The sequence below is a fragment of the Sciurus vulgaris genome, assembly GCF_902686455.1.
Source record: "Sciurus vulgaris genome assembly, chromosome: 10".
Classification (NCBI taxonomy): Eukaryota; Metazoa; Chordata; class Mammalia; order Rodentia; family Sciuridae; genus Sciurus; species Sciurus vulgaris.
In genome coordinates this window covers 95466777-95486429 of record NC_136470.1, presented here as the reverse complement: position 1 = coordinate 95486429, position 19653 = coordinate 95466777, and the positions used below count along the sequence as shown (strand labels likewise).

The following is a 19653-nucleotide window of genomic DNA, read 5'->3' as shown; positions in this document are numbered from 1 at the left end:
CCTTGGAAGAGCGCCTCACTCAGCCAGGACAGGAAGCACATCAGTAAGTGTCCTACTGGGATCCCTGTTAGCACATCATGACTCCTTTCACTGATTCCTGCTTCTTTCCCAGGTCTCATATATCTCAATAAATGTGGTCCCTTGTGTCAACACTAGGACTGTGACCATATGCTGCAAATAAAATTATCTTATCCAATCAATTAATGACAAGATAGCAGCCAAATTATTTTCTTGGTACTATGTACCTGCTTATATGACTACTATTTCATTTGAATTTTTCCATTTTTGAGGAAGGAAGTTGCACCCTGACCTGAGGGAGACAATCTTTTGGTTGTCTTTCCAACATCATTTTCTGCCTTTTCAAAGTCGTGACTAGAGAATATATAAGGAATTTTCCATATAAATCATAACTTTGTCCCTTAACAAGAATAGAAAGATGTTTCACTCATTTTTTATTCATCATTTGACTCTTCCACCCTCATTATTTTGTTCTAATTTGATTGCACATTTGGTTCAGAACACTGGGTGAGGAGAGGTGCAATTTCAGTTTTGAGGAGAAGTAGCAGGTCAAAGTCAGTTTATGCTTGGTGGATTCCAGACTGCAGAAGAGTTGGTGAACTTGGCATTAAATCTTTTATTTTGAAGAAGGGCTATGCCCTTTTGTGTTACCACGTGTGTAATTAGTTTGAACTAACTGAGCACTTGCTATGTCCAGAGTGTCACACAGAAGAGAACTAAAACAAAATAGCCTGTCACATCACCCAGCACCGCTTATTTCCCTTTCCAATCCTTATCACATTATCTCATTATCTTGCTTATTTACTTGTTTACTTGCACATTGTCTGTCTTGCCCACTGGAAATGCAGAGAATTTGCCTATCTCTTACTGCTGCAAAGCCAGCACCTGGCACAGTGCCTAGAACAGAGAAAGACTCAAAAACAGTTCATTATCTGATGAAAAAAAAGAAAAGATGCTTATATTCTCCAGTATGAATGCACTCTCTCCTTCCTCCTTCATGTTTTCTCTGTCCCATTAAATCTTCCATTCCTCTTGGTCTTAAGCAGCTCTTTCCCCACTGACATTGCAGTGGTAATTGTTAGTACTACCCATTTGATCAGTTCTTTACTTTCATTTAGGTGACACCTCTCTTGTTTATCTCCTTGCTGATATATGCAAAAGCATTTGTAACATGCCAAATATCTCTGCAAGTATTGTGTCCTGTGATGACTGCAAAAGTTCCTTGAGATCAGTGACACTGGAGTATAGTTTCTCCTATGAGCCTTGGTGATGGACTCCTATGTTATATCAATGGATTATTGGACGAGCGGTGACATTGTCTGTTTCTATGAAGATGAAAACCAATTATCAACCCAACCCCAATTTGGAGTTTAATTGCACCTGAGTTGCATCCTTATGTAAAGCCCGTTATTAGCATCATCTTGGGGTTTTCTTCCCTACTATCCCTCCTCTTGGTTTTTAAATGAACATGCATGCTCACATGGATGTAGGGCAGATTTGTTGGCTAGGGTCAATAACCTGCTTGAGGTGGGAGAGGAGCAATTCACTTGCCAAGGGAAACTGCGGTGAAGTCATCCAGGGGCTATCAGGGATGTTTTTCATGTAGTACTCAACTGCCAGAGGCCTTCCAGGAAACACAAACTCTTCTTTTGTCTTAAGGCCATGCTATGATTGCCTCAACATATTCTCAACTTCCCAAACCCTATTATCTAGGAGAGTCAGATAGAATTTGAATGCATGCTCATTAAGGACAGACACTTGGATATATTCATATAGCAGAGAGCACGGTGCTGTGCCAGGAAAAGTTGCCAGCCCTCAATGGCATGGAATGCCATCCAATTTCAAGGCAAAGGAACCATGGAAGACCCCTTTTCAAAGGAGTGGACTCTGCCAGTTTTTCTGTACAGCCATAGGGATAACATTTGGCATCAAGATTTGTATAGCAACTTGTGAAACACAATGCCAAGTTCTATTGCCTGGAATCTCCTTAAAGTCTGGCTAAGATGTTGGCAGAAGCATCCAAAGGCATGTTTTCTGTTGTTTCTTCTTTTGATTTTTTTCTTTGTGCAAATAAGAACCAGAGGTGTTAATGTTCCACACCAAAGAAGCAAGATTCTATCAAAAGCCACACCTCCTCTGCCCACACAGACATCTCTCACACGCACATCCATTAGTCTTAATCACACTGGCTCTCCATGCTGCTAAGTACACCAGGGTAATTCTGTTCTCTATGTCTGCATCGCTTCAGGGCACATTTCAGATTAGAACTGGATGGACTCACCTGGCAGGGTAAATTAGACATCCTGGTTTGCAGTGTTTCAATGTGCTCCAAGCTATCCCAGTTTACTGGTTCCTGCCCAGGAAGTGGGAGAAGACTTTATGCATTTGTGTTCTGACAAGAGAAAATTTAAGCAGTTTCCAGAAGTTTGGCAATAGAGGGTTACAGTGGAGCTGAATTTGGTATTGCCTAGGCAAATTCAGAATGGTACTCTGGCTCACCTACACCATTTTAAACTCAACAGCCTGGTGATTTCACTCTTGTGAAAATCCATGCACAGTGGTTTCCTTGGTCTTTCCTGTGTGATGGCTTCAAAAAGCGACCCAGACATTGTTGAACGCTCCAGGTGGAATCTCACCACTCCCACTGGGGCACATCCAGACAAGCCTTTTTTTGACTCACGACGTTGATTTCTTTTTAGAAGCTGCAAAGCTGGACTGACGACCCTGAAATGTGGTTTTGTTTTCCCCTTAATTATCTATCTAGCTTCACAGGAAATGGATGTTTGGTTTCTAAAGACAAAAAAGCTCTTCTCCAGCCTCATGCTTCATGGCTGGAACATTGCCATTTGAGGCTTGTGAGAAGTCCATTAGAAACACACCCAGGCTGACGTGGGATAGGATCTGTGTATCTACAGGTCTTTCAAACAGTGGGCCAGTGTGCAGCTTTGCTTTATGGGGTTGGACGAGGCACCTTCTCAGATCTGATTCTGGTTAGATATTGACAAGAAACTCCGGGACCCATTGTAATGCATCTGGCAGACAATCTCAGTATCCTCTATAGAGACCTTTCCTCCCTTACTGGGGTCATATTTAGGGCACATTTAGCTTTCAGATGACCTTCAATAACCCACAGTCCATTTCCTGTTGACTTCTAGTGTCCTCTACTTCCTTAAAGGTTTTTTGCTTTTCTTCAGTTACCACTCATCGTTAATAAGATGCTCTCTGGGGCTTCCCCAGCACTTCACTATTCTTCCCTGGGCCTTTGAAGGTTCTTGTTTCCTTCCGGAGTTGTTTTTCCTAGGTTTTCACCCTCTTCTCTTACCCTGTACACATTTAGGGGACCACATCCTGCCTCTGCTCTCTCAGAAACTTCCTCATGCTCAGCCCTCTATTTTCTCAGTGACTTGGAAAAATCCTGCTGGAACCTTTGTTCTGGCACTGCTCAATGGCATTTTGGCTGAAAATGTTTTACACATTAAAATGATGAAGGATGACTTCATTTGCCAGCCCAGGCAAAAGATCTTTATAAAGAGAGAGAAAGAAAGAGAGGGAGAGGGAGAGAGAAAGAGGGAGGGAGAGAGGAAAAAATAGAACAAAACAAAAAGGTCTTTCTGGAGCTACTGTTTGAAAAAGACTGTTGAATATGTAAAAGCTTTTAGGACACAGCAGGGTGGGTCCCTTGCTCCAGGGTTGGGAAGCTTCTTTTCTGGCTACCCCGTCCTGCCTTTAAAAGGCATTAACTGTCTCCCCAGGACCGCTCTTGACCCTGAGAACTTCGGGGTGTAAACTCTTTTGCCTTTATCATAAGAGGCAGAGGGCATTTAAAGTGCTCCCAGCTGGAAATTGAGATAAGGGAATTACCCCAACTTTACACTTTTGTAAATCAGCTCCTAGTCTCTTAACAGTCCTGAAGCAGAGGATGAGGCTGAACTTTTTCCAGGCATGAGGTGCAAACCCTGGTTCCTTTACTAATATCCTGTGGCAATATTTCCACACCTGAGTTGGGCTGTATTTCATCTTATGCCTGGTTTCACTTTGGAGTTCATTTAGTGAAGGACAGATTTGTGATGACTGATCAACTCTTTGAAAGCTTTTGAGAACAGTCTCTCCAAAAAGCCTGCCCTCAAAGATAGAATGACTTCTTCCCCCCTGGCTAGGACAGACTGCCAAATTGCACCAGAATTCACACCCCACTGTGGAGAGAGCCAGCTCTGTTGTCTTCACAGTGGCAAATCCACCCCTTCCTGTTCTCATTTTGGTCAGTGCACTCGTCTGTGTACCCTGTGTAGATGAGTCGCCATTCCACAGGGTATTCTGAATCTGTTAGATGATTTGGGATTCAGCTTTTAGTGATACCACAGCCTTATCTAGGTTGGAGGTATCATTAAACTTCCATTTCAATGCTTCACATGTTATTGATGTCTTGCACGTGCCAGGCCTGGCTTAGGTAGGCATTGGAGTTGGTGGAAAGAAATGGTGCTCATGGAACTTAGAGCCTGGCTTAATTTTTTCATATATATAAATTTGAGCTGGCTAGGTAAGACATCATCATGTAGTACTGAAGACTGCATATCCCATCCAAGATAGTTCCATGTATAGCATCGGTGTTTTAAAACAAGCTCAAACCTATCCGTTTTACAATCAGATATGTAAAATAATTCAAAATGTGGGCATTATGGGAAATGGTATTTCACTAATGAATACAAGAAAGCTTGCCAGTAATCACACATGAGAGACTTAACACCAACACTTAGAAGCAGAGGTGAGGGAAAAATGAGGTAAGGACCCAGGGCAAAGGCAGAGAGGATATTGGAAAACCCACCTCATGTAGTTCCGACAAGGAAGACTGGAAACAAAATAAAACAAAACACTCTTTCTTGTTGGTCTCTGAAGCCATTGTTGGTGAGGGTTGTTAAGTAAGTGTCCAACTTGTTTCCTCTAGCCTGATTTCTAGAATGCAGTGATGCTGGAAACAGTTCTGCTGATTAAGTTGTTTTTTTTTTTTTTTTTTTTTTTTTTTTTTTTTTTTTTTTAATACCACTCCCTTTTCTGAGGGAAAAGACATATTTTATGCACACAAGTCTGTTCTCGTTGGATTTATCTTAGCACTATAGGCCCTTAAAAGTCTTTGAGATGACACAATAAATTCTCATTTACGATTCTTGACAAGGGAAGCTAGGATAGAAACAAAGGGCAGAAGTAGAAAGGGTGATTGAAAAGAATGGAGAAAGTGAAGGAAGGGTGGGAGGTAGGAGACCCGGGAAGACGGTGTGGGTTTGCCCTGAGAGGTTAGGCATGCAGAAGGCTTTGGGTAAAGTCCATAGAATCGTTACTTCCTTTCTGCATCAGTCTATCTCACTGCCCTGTACCTGCTCTATTTACACCTCTTCAGAATTTCCATAACTTCCTGGCATACAATGTACCTGTCACCAAATCTGACATCAGCCTCCTTGTATTTCTGTCTTAAGAGTAAGTTTCTCAAATATGGAGTTTAAGTAAGCAATAGTACAGAACAACTTTAAAAAGTCTATTTAAGTTAGACTGAAGTTTGCACTGGGTTGAAGAAGGAGTAACTTTGACTATGTGATTCCCTCAGAATCTTCTGTTGCAGTAACCTTGAAGAATGATTTGGAAGGCAGAGTCCTTAAGGGATTTGCAAAAGGGTTCTAGAGAGATGGTTTCTTCTTTCTTGTTTTGCATGATGACTTCTAGGTCTGAATTGCAATTTTATATTTCATTCATCACCTAACATGGCATTGTTCTTATAGTAAATAAAAAGTATGTTTCTTCCTAATTGCAGAAGTCATACTTGCTTATTGTAGGTCATTTGACAATTCAGGAAAGCCCAATTAAGAAATAAAATTACCCATCATCTCACCTTCCAAAGATAACCACTGTAAAGATTTGGTGTTTCTTTCTTCTCAGCAGCTTATGGAATCTTATTCAAAATAAACCATATTTTAAGCCACAAAGCAACTCTTAACAAAATAGGTGATGCAATTTCTTGCATCTTATCAGGTCATAATGGGATAAATTTAGAAATCAACATGACAAAACTACGGAAGCTATATAAACATAGAGATTGGAGCTATATAAACACATGGAGACTGAATAAAACATGTTTGGTGAATGGGTGATAGAAGAAATTGAGGAGGAAATTTAAAAATTCTTAGACTCAAAGGAGAAGAAGGATACAATACATCAGAACCTCTATTAAAAGCAGTTCTAAAAGGAAAGTTTATAGCTATGAGTATCTACATAAGAAAATCAGAAAGATCCCAAATAAACAACCTAATGATGCATCTTAAAGTCCTTGAAAAAGAAGAACAAACCAATTCTAAAATCAGTAGAAGGATATAATTAGGTTTGGAGCCGAAATCAATGAAAATGAAAAAAAAATACAAAGGATCAATTAAACAAAGAGTTGGTTCTTTGAAAGAATAAACAAGATTGATAAGCTTTTAGGCAATCTAAAGATAAGAAAAAGAGAGAAAACTCAAATTAGATGAACACGGAGAAATCACCGCAGACTTCACAGAAATCCAGTGGATCATTAAGAGTTACATTGAAATTTTATATTTTGATAAATTGGAAAACTCAGAAGAAATGGATACATTTCTAGACAAGTATGATCTTGAAAACTGAATCAAGAGGACATAGAAAATCGAAACAGACCAATAACTAGCAATAAGATAGAAGTAGTAATAAAATGTCTTCCAACAAAAAAATGCCCAGGACCAGATGGATTCTCAGCTGAATTCTACCAAAATTTTAAAGAAGAATTAATGACAATGCCTCACAAATTATTACATGAAATACAAAGGGATGGAACACTTTCTAATTCATTCTGTGAAGACATCATCACAGTCATACCAAAATCAGATATGGGCACATAGAGGAAAGAAAATTATAGACCAATATTTCTTACAAACTTAGATGTAAAAACACTTAATAAAATATTAACAAATAATATTCAACAACATGTTAAGAAAATTGTACACTATGGGCAAGTTGGTTTTATTCCAGAGGTGCAAGGATTATTTAACAAATACAAATTAATAAATAGAATTAATGACAAAAATCACTTACACATCTCAATAGATGCAGAGAAAGCCTTTGACAAAATTCAGCACCCATTCATGAAAAACTCTGAAGAAAGTATAGAAGGAGCCTAACTTAACATCATAAAGACCATATATGAAAAATACAAAGCCAACCTCATAGTAAATGGGGATAAATTGTAAGCATTTCCTTGAAAATCTGGAACAAGACAAGGATGTCCATTCTCTCCACTCCTATTTAATATGGTGCTGGAAGTTCTAGCATTATATTAGGCAAAAGAAAGAAATAAGAGGGATAAAAATAAGAAAGGAAGAAATCAAATTATACTGTTTGCAAATGATAAGATTCTATACCTAGAAGATTCAAGAAATTCCACCAAAAGACTGCTAGAGCTAATAAACAAATTTGGCAAAGTAACAGTTTCCAAAATCAACATACAAAAATCAACGACTTTCCTGTATACCAACAGTGAATCTGCTGAGAAAGAAATCAGGAAAACAATTCCATTCACAATGGCTTCAAAAATAAAATAATAAAATAAAATACCTAGGAATAAATCTAACCAAGGAGGTGAAAGATCTCTATTATGAAAACTACAGAACATTGAAGAAAGAAATCGAAGACCCCAGAAGATGGAAAGACTTCCCGTGCTCATGATAAGTAGAATTAATATTTTTAAAATGGCCATACTACCAATAGCAATGTAAATATCCAATGCAATCCCCATCGAAATACCAATAACGTTCTTCACAGAACTAGAAAAAAACAGTCCTAAAATTCATTTGGAAGAATAAAAGATTCAGGATAGCCAAAGCAATACTAAGTCAAAAAAGCAATGCTGGAGGTGTTGTTAATACCCAGCTTCAAATTATACTACAGAGCTATAGGAACGAAAACTACATGGCACTGGCGTAAATACAGACACATAGACGAGTGGTACAGAAGAGATGACAGAGACAAACCCACATATCTACACATCTATACATTGAAGAAAAGACAGCCTTTTAAACAGGAAAACTGGGTATGAATAGGTAGAAGAATGAAACTAGACCCTGATCTCTTACTATGCACAAAAATAAACTCAAAATGGATCAAAGATCTAGGAATTAGACCAGAAACTATGCAACTCCTAGAAGAAAATGTAGGGTCAACACTCCAGCATATAGGCACAGGCAACACCTTTCTCAATAGGATCCCTAAAGCTTAGGAAATAATGCCAAGAGTCAATAAGTGGGATAACATCAAATTTAAAAGCTTCTGCACAGCAAAGGAAACAATTAGGTATGTAAAGTGAGAACCAATAGAATGGGAGAAAGTCTTTGGTAGGTACTCTTCCCACAGAAGATTAATATCTAGAATATATAAATAACTCAAACACTTTACACCAAAAAATCAAGTAACTCAATTAATAAATGAACAAATGAATTAAATGGATACTTCTCAAAAGAAGAAATAAAAAAGGCCAACAAATACATGAAAAAATGTTTAATATCATTAGTGATTAGAGAAATGCAAATCAAAACTACACTGAGATTTAATCTCACTTCAGTCAGAATGACAACTGTCAAAAGTACAAATAAATAAATGTTGAAGGGGATGTAGAGAAAAGGAACACTTTTATACTGTTGGTGGAATTGTAAATTGGTATAATCACTATGGAAATCAGTATGGAGTTTCCTCAAAAGATAAGGCATGGAACCACTACATGACTCAGTTGTACAACTCCTAGGTATTGATCTGGAAAAATTAAAGTTATCATTCACAATAGGCACGTTATGGAACCAGCCTAAGTGTCCATCAGCAGATGAATGGATAAAGAAAATGTGGCATATATACACATTGGAGTTTTATTCAGCCATAAAAAAATGAAATATTGTCATTTGCAGGAAAATGGATGGAACTAGAGAGACAATTATGTTAAGCAAAATAAGTCAAACTCAGAAGGTTAAGGGTCATATGTTTTCTCTCAAATGCAGAAACTAGAGAGAAAAAAGGAAAAGAAAGGTGCTGGTGGATCTCATGAAAATCAAAGGGAGGAAAGGGACAGAAAAAGAGGCGGGATGAAGGATTTCTGGGGGAGTGTATTGGTCATATTATATTGTTATATTGTGTATTATGTGCACGTATGAATATGTAACAAGTCCCATCAGTATGTACAACTAAAATGCACGAGTATAAAATGTGGGGGGAAATTGGTGTATATCTGGCCAATCTATGGTTATGGCCTCCCTCCATTCATTTTGATGACATTTTTTATATGTTGATAAGTGGGATTAGAGTGTAGTTTAAAAAATGAATGAGCTCTAAGTAACTAAAATGTTTATGAAATATTCACTGAGGATTTTTTTAGTGGAATTAGCTAGTCATTTTGGGAGGCCACGAGTATGTTTAGAAACTTACAGTTATTATTACTTGAGAAATCCATCAGTTTAATCTTGATATTACAAATTAGAGATTCTATGCAGGCACCAAATATCCTGTTATAGTTTGGATCATAAATGCCCCCTCAAAGGCTCATGGGTTAAAGATTTGGTTACCAAAGTACAAAGTATCAATGTTCAGAGGTGAGACTTTGGGGAAGTGTTTGGATCATAGGCTTCTGACCTTCTTATTTGATCAATCCATCAAGGGAGTTATAACTGAATGGACTATTGGGAGGTGACAAAAACTGTAGGAAGTGGGGCTTAGTTGGAGTACATAGGTGATGGGGTGGGGGTTGGGTGCTCTGGAAGGCTATATCTTGTCCCTGGTACCCTTCTCATTTTCTCTGCTTCCTGACAACTATGAGGTGAGCAGTTTTGGTCCACCATGAAACCTCTGAGCCATAAACCAAAATAAATCTTTTCTCCTTTAAGTTGAATTTCTCAGGCATATTATCATAGTGACAGAAGGTTGACTAGCATTCATTGCTTAGCTTTACTTTTTTCCCTTTTCTTTTTTTTTCTGAATTGACACATTTATCTTTCAAGGCAGCAGTAAGATGAAAGGAGGAACAGTGAACTTGGCGTGACATACTAGATTAAGTCCTATCTAGGTTTCTTAAGAGCTTTATTACGTAGAGTCAAATGAACAAATGTATCTGGACTTTAGATTTCTCCTCTGTAAACTATAATAACGCTGCTGACCTCACTGGTTGTTGGGATAGAAGGGTAGAAAACCTTACATAGGATATAGATAGGTTACATGCAGACTGAAAAGTGTTGAACCAATAAGTATTCTTATTATATCTACTTATGAAAATGTGAACCCATTTTTCATGGAAGAAGTTTTTAGGTGAATTGTCCAAAAACATTTGGTGAATTTTCAAAGGATGATTCCCTTTTCTGCAATTCTCTCTAGGAAGGAGTAGCCATTTTGTTGTAGGAGAATTTCTGAAGCTTTTCTATACCAATTAGAATAACCCTATGAGGTCTGACAGGTAGTTGATCAGGCATGTTTTGGGTACCAAGGAATTGTGACTTCTTGTATTGGATCCTCTTCTTCATTAATAATCATTGTTCCTCCACAGCAGTCGGCACACACCCTATCAGCTTTTGCTGTTCAGAATGAACCCGCCTGGATGATAGAAATGTAAGAGGAAACACTTCCACACAGCTCCAAAACCTAACCACTCCCAAGGTAGGTTGGAAACTCATCTGAGGTCTCTGAGCACACATCCTGTCTGGTATAATCTCCAGATGGTGTCCCTCTGGGAGTATTTCTTTGAAGTCTCTGTGTCAAAGAAGCCAAACTTCTCCTTCAGTTCACACACTCCTCGAGTCCTACCTTCTCTCCCATAGTAAGCAAATACTTCTGAACATTTTCTTAAACTGTACATGGGTCATAGTTTAAATGCATTACATATGGCTTTACAGAAATTGAGACATAAAGAGAGATTAAGTGGTTTGCTATAGAATGTACCTGTTGACAACCAACTCAAAATGAAGAACTGATAGCCTTCTTTTTTGTTGGCTATCAAAAGATGGTAGCCATCTAGAAAAATACATCTAGAAACACATCTCCACTTCTGCCCTTTTTACAATATTCTTTCTCTTCCTCTTGTCTCATCCACTTTCTTCTTGTTCTTTAATATCTGCCATTTATATCTAGATCTCTTCTGTACTTTGATTTCCTTCATTGTCAAATTGTCCTGTTGCTCATTTATGTTTCTCTCCTTATTTGCTTTCTGAAATTTAAAGGTATTTCTGTGGGGCATTTTAGCTTCTATTTCTAGTGCTAAAGTGTTACTTGCAAGATGACTCCATCAAGGTTAAGAAAAGGCTTACTGAGTATGTGTATGTGTGTGTATGTGTGTGTGTGTGTGTGTGTGTGTGTGTGTGTGTGTGTAGGTAACAACATAACATGACATTTGTATTCACCTGTCAATGTGCACTTAGCAGAATACAGGAAAGGAAAACAGAGCATGGAACATTGGAAGAGCAAAGAATTAATTGTTTGTTAATAAAAGGTTATGAGTCATAGGCAAAAGGGAAGAGAGAGCTCCAGAGAAAAGGGAAATAATTAGGTCCAGGGAGGCAGCAGGTCTGAGCCAGATGGTGGAAGCTACAGGGGAGGTAAATCACGCATCAGAGAGAAAGAGGGGGGAGGACATGAAATAGGCTGGTGTCCAGTAATCTTATGCCAGTACGGTAGGAATGTAAGAGGAAATGTTTCCACAAAGCAACAGAATTTAACCACTCCCAGGTACATGGGGGAAATTCTTAATAAAATAGTCTCAGTGTTGAAGGGACTAGAGAACTGCTCTTGTTTAGAGCAATTTCTGTATTTCATTTCTATGGATTTCTTTATCTTTGCTAGATTTATTTCATGGGACTTGTTCTCATTCCAGCAAACTGTTCTGTAAGCTCTTTGAGGTCAGGGGTCATATTTTATTATTTTTTTCCAAAGTCCCTAGCACAGCTGAGATCATGATAAGAGTTCACTAAATAATTACTAGCAGATTTAACAATTAATAGTACTTACTAATGGAAGAGGGGAAAAGTCAAATTTGCCTTTGAAATGAGCACAAGTCATGTCATTGCCTGGAGATTCCAGAGAACCTGTTGCCAATGGAAACAATGAGAAAAGCTGTCTTGAGAGAACCCATGTTGTACAAGGAAGTGATCTGCCCCCTGCCATGATCCCTTTCCCTAAATGCATACAAAGGGCAAAATGGAATGGGGGATCGGGCATGTGATGGGAGTGAAGGGAGCCAGCCCACTGTGTACAGAGAACTTCATCTCGGAGCATCCAATTCAAATACCAGTAAACAGAACGTTTCCCAATGACTGACACTTGTCATGTTGATACTTAGTGAGGTATTTTTACCCATCAGAACTGTAAGCTTGGGGGCACGGTTATCAGCCAAATAAAATCAGACAGAAAGTGGCCAAAGCAAGCTTTATTGGAATTTGGCTCCGGGGCGAAATTCCCAGCCCCGCAGGGGTACATGTCAGGTTAGGGAGAGGGAGAAAATCGCTCCTAGCTCTGGCTGCTCAGGGTATTTTTAGGCCGGAATGGGCGGGGGAGTCTGGTTGAGTGACAGGAGGATATAAGGGTCAGTGGAGTGTTCCTGCCCCTTTGATTGGTTGCCCTGTGGCATGCTGCCCTTTGCCTCAGTTGCTCCGTTCTCCCTCACACAGTCGCCCAAATTCCGACCTAACAAGAACTTCTAAGGAATCTCAAAATGGCCAACTCAATTGTGTCATTCCCTGGTTTCACCCCTTTTACAAAGATGGGTTGAGAACATACAGCTATCCTTATTCAGAATAGCCCAGAAAGCCAAACACCCTTGGACCTCTCTGGGTGTTAAGTGCATTTGCATTTCAAAATTCAGGAGGGGAAATGGCTGACTTTATATAGTTATTTCCAGGCTGTCAGCAACTTTTCTAGAACCTTAACTTAGTTCAACCAACCTAAACTTCCAGCTTTTTTCCATTCATCCTACTACATTTCAGGGGCTCAGTCTTCCTGTCATTGTCTTAATCATTTCCATGATTACAAAAACAAACAAATAAACAGTGCTCCATGAAGGTATGATAAACCCTCTTAAAGTCAGGTGTAGAACTGGATACGGATATCTGAATCTGCAGGAGCAGTCTAAACGATGTTTGAAGTGAACAGAGACAAGAATATCACACTCAAGTGCCAGAGACCCTCTTTAAATTGGACTCAACTAAAACAAACATTGTACAGCATCAACAAGACTGAAGGAGCCTATCTTTTCTGATCCTTAATTGGCTCAATGAACCAAGAGATTTTGAATGAATACCTCTCCTTCCCCCAAATGGTTTCCTAGTGAAGTGCAGGCTCCAAGGACTAAACTGATTAAGTGGAAAATAAATGGTTGTCTAAGGCTCATTGAAAGAGTGTTGCAAAGTCTCAACTCTGGGGGATTATTTGAGATGATGTCATATCATGGAAATTCTGAAAGAATGCTTCAGAAATCAGGGATTTAAAAAAAATTCTTTTGGAAAAGGATACATCATATGAATAAAAGATTACTTTGAATAATTGACTTGAAATAGTCATATACCAACCAATTCAGCCTTGATTGCTAGAGGATGGAGACCTAAGGAAAGTGAAATAAATGCAGTAATATTTTAATGGAAATGAAAGAAACATCTGCCAGCATCTAGCCTTTGCATTGACCTATGTATTTTTGTTCTGTTCCACCTCCTCCCTGGGTACACTAAACATCTAACAGCAGCGGTGTCTTGTTTTCTGCTGGTCTATATGTCAATATAGTGACATATAGACAACTCAAATTTTACCTTTTCTAAAACCTTCTTCTACCTTGTCCCCAAATGTTGTGTTCCTCTTTTAAATACTCACAGCCATTAGTATCCTTGGTGTTCATCTGTCACTTGGCTTAACTGGCTTCATATCATTCAGTTGATATTCTTTGTATACAGTCATAGGCCCAAATCTCAAGCACATTTGCCCATCACTCAGATTAAGATATGGAACACTTCATTTCTGTAAAGGCATCAGCTCTGTTTGCACATTATTCGTGCTTTAGATGAATTGTAAAAGCTCAATGGGAGGAGTCTTGCTTACTCAAGGCTGTAGCAAAAGCTAAATGGGAAGTGACTTCATGAAGGGCACAACTACAGAGTTTGGGTTGGGTTACGAAAACTGTCAAGGAATCCTGAAGCACCTAGAGACTGGCTAATAGTTGGAAACCATCACTAGCTCTGCATCTGAGGGAAATGGGGAGAGAAGACACATGTTGTAAAGGCCTGATAAGAACTTGAGCCTCAGAAGAGAAAGAACTTGAGCCTGCAGGAAGAGCAGCCCAGAACAGTTACCGTCCTAACCCAGGGAAAGACCTGGAAATGCAGGTGCTGACTTGCGCTCATTCATCTCTTCACCTCTTGCTGATGCCTTCACCTGGAGAAGCCTGATGGTAAGGCTGAGGGCAGAGACCTCAGGCATGTTGTATGTGGAGGTCAGCCTCCCCAGGAACAAAGTGAGGCAGAAAAAGGTGGAGAATGAATGTGAGTTATAAGGGACAAAGAGACAATAATTAGCAGGGACCACTGGATGCTTCCGTGTGATATATAGCCCTTGGCATATTGATCAATTTATTGCTTATTATTGAACTATTTATTAATTTATAAATAGATAAAATTAGATTTGTGCCAAGATTTTGAATAAGATTTGTGGGTCAGCAATAGAGCTATGATCTGAATGTCCTTGGTACCCCTACCATTCATATGCTGAGACTTACTTCCCAGGGCAGCAGTGTGGGAAGGAGGAGCATCTGGGAGGTGATTAGGTCACCAGGGCACAACCCTCTTGAGTGGCTTAGTGTCCTTGTGAAAGAGGCTGGAGGTGTAGCCATCTGTTCATCCCATGGAGGACATAGCAAGCAGGTGCCATCTAGGAGGAGCAGACCCTACCAGACGACTCTGATGTCACCTTGAGCTTGGACTTTCCAGTCCGTAGAACTGTAAGGAGTAAATGTCTGTTGTTTATAAATTACCCAGTGTAAGGTACTTTGTTGTAACAACCTGAATGAACTAAGAGGAAATAGCAATGCCCAATTCCTTAAAGGAAATAGGAACTGCCAATTGTGAATTCAAAGTTCTGTTTAGAATATCATAAGGCTTGCAAAAGTAAAAAGGTAAAAGGCTCTTCTCCAGAACTGCAGAACTGGTTCAGGGTTTCAGAGATTCCTGACCCATCTCAGAGATTCAACATAGCTCCTGTGCCATCTATGTTAAGATCACTCAAATTGTTTACAGGACATTAAACACCTGTTAATGCAATTGTTATATTAGCTCCCTTTTTAAAGCAATTAAAGGAAAAGGTGAACATATTTTTTATATACCATTGATGGGGACATTTAATAACTTGGTACTTTTAGTGTGGTTTAGTTACAAACTTGGTATTTGTAGTAAGCACTGTCCCTGATTTACTGTGGGGTTTTGGTGGGGACACATTTAACTTCTCTGGGTATCAATAAAATAAGGACCATAACAATTTCTTGTAGAATTTTTATTTATCTTTATAAGAAATTTTTCATTGGCACTATATAAATGCAAATCTTCTCCTGAGCATATCTTTAATTAGTATTTACTGAAGAACATTAATTTAAGTGATACCATTTTGTCCAAAATATAAATTAAACTCTTGGCAAACTTCAACATGTTTTGGAAACAGAAAGAATGGTCTGTTGGAGGCTTCCACTTATTTTTAAAGTAAATCAGAATCCTGGAAGCTTATCCCACCCAGGAGTCCTGCCAAACCAAGGTGAAGCTTTTGTAAATCCTGGGCTCTCATGTCTTATTTGCTGTTCACTTGTTCCAAGGAAATATACCTCATCAAGAGGTTTGAGGAGATAAGGTGTCCCCAGAGCAGCACATGCTGATTTTCACGATGTCTCAACTGGGGTAACAGGTTGAGAAAGGAACCAGATAGTGACTTTGCTCTCAGTCCCTTGGTGGCAAAGCTACCTACTGTTTCCTGTGAACATGTGGATCATTATGGGGTGCTTTGCCTAACCTGGTGCATCCCTCAGCTTTCTTGAAAGTGCTTGTTGTTCGTGTCCTGAATCCCAGTTTAGCTTTGTCCACAATGTCTTAGACCCTGTGAAGTAATGAGCTTGCCTTTGGGTGATCCTATCATCTCTGCCTATCCTGACCTTTGCCCCTGCTCTGAGTTCTCTCTGGCTTCATGCTGCAGGTCTGTTCTGATAACCTGCTTGGTGCCTACTTTCTGGGTTGGTCCTGACCTTTGTCCTGCACTCTGTCCTCATGTTTGCTGCTTTGTTCTCTACACTTAGAAAAACTTCCATGTTTTTCTTCACCTGGTCCCTCATGAGCAGAAGAGCATAGGGCAAGCCTGCTTTCTTTTCTTTCTTTCTTTCAATTTTCTTTTTTTAAAGTCACTGCACATGCAGTTTCAATAGCATTACTGAGGAAAAAATTGAGCCTTGCAAACAGAGATTTAGACTTCTGTGTTGGTAGCTGACATGCCTGTGAAGAATTTGAGACTCTTATCTTTGAATGGGATTCACTGGGGAAGGGAGAGAGGCAGGGAAGAAGGGTGGGAGGCAGGGGTGGGGTGCAAACAGACAGACAGATATCTTTTGGTGAAGCACCAAGAAAAGAATACCACACCCTCCCTTGCTGAGCACATTTCTTGGCTCTGATGACTGGTTCAACAAAGGCAAACACCATGAAATACTAATCTAAGAGAAACTCAAGAAGGCAAACATCCTTGGAAAATATCATGTGTGCATTTAAACAGCTGCCGTAAATGATCTGTGGCATGACTGCCCTGCGTTAGTGCAGATCAACACTCCAGTTGACTCTACAGTTGTTGTAAGGTAGCTGGCAATTCCCAACCAGGCTGAGCTCAACAGTACTTGAAGACAAAGCAAGGTTAGGTTCTCTCTTTGAAATTAAACTAGAAACATTCAAATTATATCATAGCCAAGTGCAGAAGAAGTGGTTTTTATAATCATTACTAATACAGTAATTCTCCAATCCTTAGGAGGTACAAGGATCCTAACAAGAATACATCCCAAAGAAGAAGTAATTGGAGTGTACAGAAATCTAATGCCCTCGGTTGTACTTAACCAGTTTGGCTGAAGCAATATCGTAGAGGTGACAGACAGACTCTTCTTTTTTCTGCGTCCTCTCCCCTTGGCAAATGGGAATGTGATGAACAGTGACAAGAGGAGAGGAGAATCTGAAGTTGGAGGGCGAACACAGTATCCTTAGAACAGAGAAGGGAAATTGATGGGGCTGCTAAGTCCTGATAATATCCACCTCCTTTGTTCTATTTCTAAAACCACCAGGAAGCCTATGTAATTTGATTTCCTGTGTAGCTCTACCTACCAGAAGGAAATATGCGGACAGTTGGCCTAGCTCCTGGACCAAGCCATGTCACCAGTTCTAAATGAATAAATTGGCATTCAAGTGTAGTAAATCAGACTTTGGAGTTGATTTGCATGACCCTTGCATCAGAGACTCATCATCTGTGGATGAGATTAAAAATTGGGCAGTAGGATCCAAGAAAGGACTTTTGGGGTGAGACATGGATATAGGTGCATTTGTATAAGAAAAAAGCTCATACCTTTTTTTTTTTTCTTCAAATTCTTAAAGGGGACCTGATACTGAAATTGAAGAATTGAAGATTCCCTGACATTATGTATATGTTAAAGCTGAGACCATATTTGGGTCTTGGAGTTACCATTTTTAGGTTCTCACACAGAAGCATTTCTGCTTAACATCATCAAAGACTCTTCACATCTTTAGCTGAAGTAGAGTGTATCCTTCTGGGAGACCACAGGGCTCAATTCAGTTTTCTGAAGGAGGTCAATTTTTCCACCACTCAGCAGAAATATCTTACAAGACTGCCCCACACCCCCGTGATTTCTACAGTAGGCTATGAGAAGACACACCAAGGTTCTCCACCACATGTGTTACCTACAAACTAATGAATAATTTAGCATTTTTACTTTAAAAAAAGAAACTCGAAGACTTGAGAGAAGAGATAGAAAGAGATTGGAGAAAATGGGAACAGCCAAACCACTTAATATGGATGAGGAGAGCTGCTCTGTGAGGTGTTATTTTGCTCTATTTCTTTAAAAAAATTAAGAATGACATGGGCTTTTCAATTTAAGATTTTTATCTTTATATTACATCACAAGCAAATCTTTCTGTTGCTGGAGATCATCATTCTGTAGCACTCATATACGTTATTATACATTATTATAGCATGATAGAGAACCCCTCAAATATAAGTTTTAAGTGCTAATAATGACAAAAGAACAGTGAGATGTGGAAAAGAAAAGAAAAAGGAAACCTAAGATTCTTGCTTTATTTTTATAAGAAGTAGTCTTGTTAAAGGATAGTCAAGAATCATATTAAATGCTTCACAAACTCTGGGCCCACAAGGACAAACAGTAATTAATAATAGATTTTTTTTTTTTTTTTGGGAAACTTGAGGCTGACAAACAGAAATTATAAAATGGGAGGGTTATGAAACACAGTAATTAGTTCAGGCAATTCCAGTGCTGCTCTGAGCACTTTATGGCTGATGGGGGAGGTGCCCAAGCAACTTGGTGGCAAGAATCAGTGATGTTCTAGAATGGAGAGGGTGCAGAGACCTTGCTCTAGTCTAAGGGCACAGCAGTCATGTACGCATGTGCAGGGTGACTTGTGACCCAGTGGCTTTTTAGGCTAAAATACCAAGACATTTTATTGGAAAAATAGAAAAATGGCCAGCTTTAAAAACAAAACAAAACAATAATCACCTCAGGCAGCAATTCAACATATTTATATTCTTTGGAAGCAACTCAAATTCTAAGTAGTTATATGGAGTTCTGAATGGGTATATTTATAACATAAGTGAATGAAAAATGTCCACATAGACCAAATAAATCTGAGGCTTTGGTGATTTTTATAATGAAATGATAACCTTTCATTGTCAGAATTATGAGGTAGATGCCCATAGACTTTTAATGCTATTAAATCTAATTTAAGTCTCTTGGAAGAGTAGAAAATGCCATGGGAACCAAGCACCGTGGTGTAATAACAGCAGCTCCAGAGACTGAGGCAGGAGGATCACAAGTTCAAAACCAGCCTCAGCAAATTAGCAAGGCCCTGTCTCAATATAAAATATAAAAAGGACTGGGCGTGTAGCTCAGTGGTAGACTAGAACACATGCCTACCATGTGCAAACACCCCAGTTCAATCCCTAGTACTTTAAAAAAACAAAGTGCCTTGAGGAATGGGGAAAGCTTTGGTGGAACTGGGTCATTTAGATCTTTTCTTTAAAAAAAAAAAAAAAATTCTTCCTAAGGGGCTGGAGTCATTTCCTCCATATTGTTTCTTCAGGTTTAGATTGCTGCTTCCCCTCTAAGGCAGTGTGAAAAAGTGAACAGTGGAATAATGGGAATAATGTGTCTTTTCAAGTCAAATGCAAACAATTCCACCTTAAAATAGCAGAGCTCACCTTAAGCCTGATTTGGCAGCCTGCCAGAGAAGGGCATGAAAGCCACACTTTAATCAAAAAGATGGGTATTCTTTATGCAGAATGTGGAAAGAACAGCTGGGAAGAGAATTTTTATTGATCCTT

The 19653-nt window shown here is 39.1% G+C and overlaps 1 long non-coding RNA gene across 1 annotated transcript in view; it reads left to right on the top strand.

Moving 5' to 3' along the window:
- Positions 1-18082, top strand: part of LOC306670509 — a 354071-nt gene extending 335989 nt beyond the window's left edge. The window contains exons 11-13 of the long non-coding RNA XR_013766404.1: positions 10589-10698; positions 17062-17174; positions 17676-18082. This is a non-coding gene — a long non-coding RNA (uncharacterized lncRNA). The remainder of the gene's footprint in view (positions 1-10588; positions 10699-17061; positions 17175-17675) is intronic.
- The last annotated feature ends 1571 nt before the right edge of the window (positions 18083-19653 follow it).